A 5,621-nucleotide genomic window follows, 5' to 3' on the forward strand; every position below is an offset into this window, starting at 1 on the left:
ACTCTTCCAAGTGTTGCCTCAAAGGCAAACAATCCTCTGTCCGGTGGCCGCGCTCTCGGTGAAACGTGCAGCGGTACCGCAGATTGAAGCCCTTCTGACTGTCGCCCAACTTAGCAGGAAATCGGACGTACTCCTCATCACAAATTTCACTAAGTATGCGATAGATCAGAATTTTGAAGACCGTGGTAATGCCCGTCCCGGCCTTCAATCTTCTGTTTGTGTCGGCCACATCATCCTGGGGGTGGTCATCCCGGTCATTCCGACGTCCCCTACCCTGGTTTTTGCAATTTGAGCCACGGTCCGATTCCTCAGCGCGGTCACTTGATCGGCTGGACTCTTGTCCAACTGCGTGCACTTTGCCAGCTGACCTCTTGTCTGTTGCCACCGGAGTCACCTTCGTGGTAGATGTTGACGCATCATCCTCTACTCGGATGTGCTCATTGATGCGCTGCATTAGCTGGCCCATGGACGTCGGCTGGTGCATGGTAAGTGAGTCCCGCAGTCTATGTCCGACCGGGAGGCCCCGCTTGTACTGAGTGATTGCAAGGTTGACTGGACAATCCAAGATCTCGTTGAAAGTCTCCCAATATCTGGAGTTGTATGCCTTCAATGTATCGCTCGGCTCCATCTTGACACTTAGCAGGTGATCAACTTCTTTAGGTGTTTTAGTGTTGGTTTTGAAACGCGTCACAAAGGCTTCGGCCAACTGATGCCACCTCTCAATACTCCCCTCTGGCAGCCGCTCGAACCATTTCAAGCCCAGCTCGCCCAAACGTGACGGAAAGATGAGGCACATAAGAGCATCATTCCGCCTATGTCCGGCCATGACCTGTTGGAAGTGGCTTACATGCATGTAAGGATCGGTTTTTCCGTCGTAAAGCGTGAACTTTGGCTGGTGGAAGCCTGCCGGAAGTGGTGTTGTTTCTATTTCCTGGGAGAAAGGGGTGGCGCTCAAATTTGCCAAGTCGGAATCCACAAGGAGTGGTGCCGCTAGGCGGGGTGGAGGCATTCCAACCTCCTCGCTGGCGTGAACCCCGTAGGATAACCGCTGGAAAGCCGGTATCTTCTGTGCCTCCCGCCGGCGAGCCCGTTCCTTCAAGACTGCCCGAAAATCTTCTGATCGAGTGGAATAGGTGTACCTCGACGTCGTCGCCGGACGTGAGGGCTGGTAAGTGCTATCTTGCGCACTGGACTTCTCTGCGCGCACATCGGAATCACCAACCTTGTAACTTCTGGTAATAGAGATGGACGGTGTGTGCCGCTGACTCTGACTACCTGAACGGCAGGATTGGGTGCGCTCACTGTGGTCTCCCACTCCAACTACACCCTTCCCTTTGACATGCCGCTTCAGTTCCTCCATCTCCGCCGCCATTCGCCAGATGACGGCGTCCTGGTCCTTCAGCTTATTTTCCAGACGTCTAACGTGTGAGTCTCTCCTCCGCCGGTGACCGTTTGGACTCCGTGAATGACCATGACTTCTTTCGCGCTTATCCCGCGCGTCTCCCGACTGTCCTCCTGGGACTGTCTCCAAGTCCCCCATCGGAGTAATGGTGGGGTGTCCCTCTCTCCGTCTGCCTGACTCCGGAGTGGCTCCATCGATGGCGGACAGCGGAATCTCTTCGTTGTTCGCCATAGAAAGAGATCAGATGAGCTTGGAAGACAAGGTTTTATCTGTAAAGATTCCCACAGACGGCGCCAATTGTATGGGGAGCAAATATTCAAGCAAGCCCGTACTCCCTTCTTCCAATCTCTGCTCTTATCCGATCACCTGCGTACACAAAGGCGGTGAGCTACCCGGCGGTGTGTGGCCGGAAAACCCCTCTGACGGTCAAGTTAGAACACACACCAGGGGATAGATAGAGAGAAGGGAGAGAATTGTGTTTAGTGTTTATCTCACCAAAAATGTCTTGTCTCCAACATGGGGGTGCAGACTTGCTTATATACCTTCTGCGCCCCAAATCTATTCCCAGTGATCTCTCGACACGTGGTTCTGCTATCCCATCTGTCAGCACAAATCTTGCTGAGCATCACCTAACCCAATTGCCAGCCCACTCTACTGGGAGCTCGGCAGCCGGGCAACATTATCTCGGCTACTAATGGCCATACTCCACTTCAAGCCCAAGCGCACTTGACGGCGTAATGCTCCTCCAACCGGGCTCATTTCTAGCTGTGCTCGACTGCATTCCAACGAAGCTGAGATGGAGGTTGATCAACTTGGTCATGCCGGGCTGAGGGCGCGTGTATTACAACCGAGCAATGCGCGAGCTGTGGAACCCTTACCTGACTGAACCTTAACCTGCCCGGTCTCCGTGCCAACGAAATCAGGTAGCTTGGTTCCACAAGGCCTTTGCCATTACCGAGCAAGATCACGGCCCAATCTCGGAGCCAAATACCTCGGCCCAACCTCGTTTGGCCCAATCTGTCCGGCTAATTCCACCTTTCCAAATTCAGATCATTAATCTCCCTCTCAAGTACGCATAAAACAAGTCCATATTTCTTATTTTTATTATAAAAAAATAATTACAAATATATATTTACTAATTTAGGGGTTGTTTGGGGTGTCCTAAATAAGCGTATTTTTTGTCTTTTTGGACTAAAAAATTGAGGAAGAAAATATAGATGTTTGGGTTAACTTTTTGACTTTTTATGAAAAAATGTGTAATAAAAAATTGTAAAAATTGATTTGTAAGAAAAAATTAGGATTGAGAGTTGTGCAGCCGTAATTGTTTACTTTTGGTGAATAGTGTCAACTTTTTAACTTTTTGAGTAACTTTTTAGCTTTTTGATTTTTTTGCAATATGCCAAACTTGGCCTTAATAAATAGCTAAGTCAAATGATTCCTATAAGGTAGGAACAGAACAAGACAATTTTTAATGATTAGGTGAATGACAAGTTGGCGTAAATCTAATATTAAGCCCAAATTTAATATCACAAGTAAATCTTAATTCATTTTTACGTAAATCTTATAACATGAATTTTTAGAATTTTCATATTTTTAAATAATTAAAAAACTTTCTATTGGTTAACCCAACTAAAAAAAAAAAAAACTCTAATTATCCTTTAAATTTGAATGGGAAAAAAAAACTTTAATTATCCTTTAAATTTGAATTTAAAATTTTAAACATCCAACTAATATAGAAAATCATTTCAATTAAAAACATAAAAAAATAAAAATGATCTATGCATAAAAAAAGATCTATACATTTGAATTTCAAAATTCAAAAACATATATCCCACTTAATATGAGAAGTATTGATTTCTTCTAATATTTTCTTCTTAAAAATGATAAAAGACCTTTATCTTTAGAAACTCTAAACAACTTAAAAATCCAATATAAACAAACTCCATATTCAACCTCTTTCCCCAGGCCAACCAAGTCTCTGCAAATCTGTGTAAAAATGTTAGTCTCTCTCATAATGCTAATAGTCTAAGTTTGAAGTAGTTGAAAATTAAAGAGTAGCAATGAGTTATGAATACGTAATTGTTATATATTGAACCATGTAAATTTATCTATATATATGAATACACATGTATTTAGTTATCTTTGTTGTTCTCACATGTACAATTTTATAGATAAAAAAATAACAATAATCAGAAAAGCACTACAAAAATTCCTAAAATTAAAAGGATTTTTTTATTCATCGTATTTATTTATTAGTATTTGTATATACAACACATATAAAATTATTCATTATTTTGTACTAGTTGAATTTGAGTTTATTTGAGAATTTATGAAAGCTCGACTAATTTATTATCAATTAATGGCTAATCATAATTTTAATGGCCAAACAATAGGATGAATGGTAGAGGCAACTTAAGATTAGAGAAGAGAGGTCACAGGAAATCTTTATATTTATTTTTAAAAATAGAAGAAGTTAATATAATTATCAAAACTATAAGAAAAGTCCATGTCATTGCTGAAAATTTTGAGAGGAGGTAAGTGTAATTTAGGCTTCGTTTTGGAACCCTCATTTTTAGCTAAAAAGTAAAAAAGTTACTAATTAGCCAAAAAATTAACAATCCATACTAAAAAGTCAAAGATTCTCTTTTCTCTCTACTTTTTGCACATCTTTTCGTAAAAGTCAAAAAGTCATTCCAAACATACTAATTTTTTTTAACTCATATTTTAACTAAATAACAAAAAAATTACTAAATTAACCTCTTCTCAAACGAGTTACCTTCATTATATCATCCATCTTCCAATTTCTATGTACTTTTTTTTTAAAAAAATTTAATCTTAGTTTTTGACTTCTACTAGAAAAGAAAAACACTAAACCTAAAACCCAATAAAAAGAAGGGTGCCAAGCAATTAGTCATTTTCTATATATTTAACCGGCCATAGATTCACGCGATTTTTGTTTAAGTTCAAAAGGACACTGTCAGGTTAAGGGTGGTGTTATATATATTAATTGACTAGCGTATGCCCGTGCCTAAAGGCACGGTGTAAATAATATTAAAATTAAAATGTAGTTATAAAAATATATTAAAATATTTTTATTCTTAAAGAACTTGTAACAATTTTGCTTGTATTACATGCTTTACAAAACTTAAATAAGATAACAACTCCCCTAATCTTAATGCAAATTAAGAAACAAACATATCAAATTTATAATATTCACCAATATTGGTAACCCACCCCATTAATTTTAAAACGGACCAAGCTTCTCTCATCATGTATGGTTTCCTGACAGGCTGATCCCGGCACTTCCTTTGATAAGTAACCATGTGTGTAGTGAATCCTGCATAACAATATAATTTAAATTCTGAAAAGAAGAGCATAAATGAAAATGAAACAACTATTCTTGCAAAAGAATGCAGTCTACATACTTGGTGCCAGGAATATTCAGATTTCAACCCCTCAAAAAAAGAGAGGTTTCTTGCCCACCCACAACTGCCAAAGGAGACACTGATATTAATTCTGGAGGACGCCTTAAAAAAAATTGAAACCAAAATGAAATTAAAAAAACAAAATAAAATTATTCAACAACAAAGAAAAAAGCATTATTAGCATATGCATATTACCTTCATGAAATCTTCAATCACATCTGCAAGTAACCAAATTATACGATCAACTCTAAAACAGAGGCATCCAAAGCAACCACTTGTTCACCAATGTTTGATTATGCAAAACACTTCTATTAAGTAACCGTGTGTGCAGTGAATCTTGCACAACAATATAATTTAAATTTTGAAAAGATTGTACGGTGGCCAAATAAGCTACTTTGACCACCGTACAATCACTATTGTTCCAATAAATGTATGAAACTTCACATGCCAAAATCAAATCATGATTCATGACTATAAGATAACCATGAAAATTCTTGAAGCACAGATCTTAGATCCCAAATAATCACATGATCACACCCTAGATCTCTTGGAAAATATATTCACTATTTAAGGTCAACCTTCTTAGAATCAATACACTTGTTTCCGAAAACTACTTTCAAGAAAATGTTCTAAAATCAACCCATTTTTTAAAAAAACATAAAAACAAAAAAACTTATTTTCAAATTTTCGAAAATTGTTTAAGCACATAGATCATATTATATCCCAAATAATCATATGATCGCGCCCTAGATCTCCTGAAAAATATATTCACTATTTAAGGTCATCATTTTGAG

At 38.8% G+C, this 5,621-nt stretch overlaps 1 long non-coding RNA gene across 1 annotated transcript; it reads right to left on the bottom strand.

Annotated features, from left to right (window-relative positions):
- Positions 1-4,498: 4,498 nt before the first annotated feature.
- On the bottom strand, positions 4,499-5,190 carry LOC145790018 (uncharacterized). The gene is made up of 3 exons (XR_014328574.1): positions 5,023-5,190; positions 4,828-4,891; positions 4,499-4,739 (listed from the first exon to the last, which is right to left on the bottom strand). It is a non-coding gene; the product is annotated as an uncharacterized LOC145790018 (long non-coding RNA).
- Positions 5,191-5,621: the final 431 nt, after the last annotated feature.

This window comes from Camellia sinensis, chromosome 1 (assembly GCF_055761805.1).
Source record: "Camellia sinensis isolate YWXY chromosome 1, ASM5576180v1, whole genome shotgun sequence".
Classification (NCBI taxonomy): domain Eukaryota; kingdom Viridiplantae; phylum Streptophyta; class Magnoliopsida; order Ericales; family Theaceae; genus Camellia; species Camellia sinensis.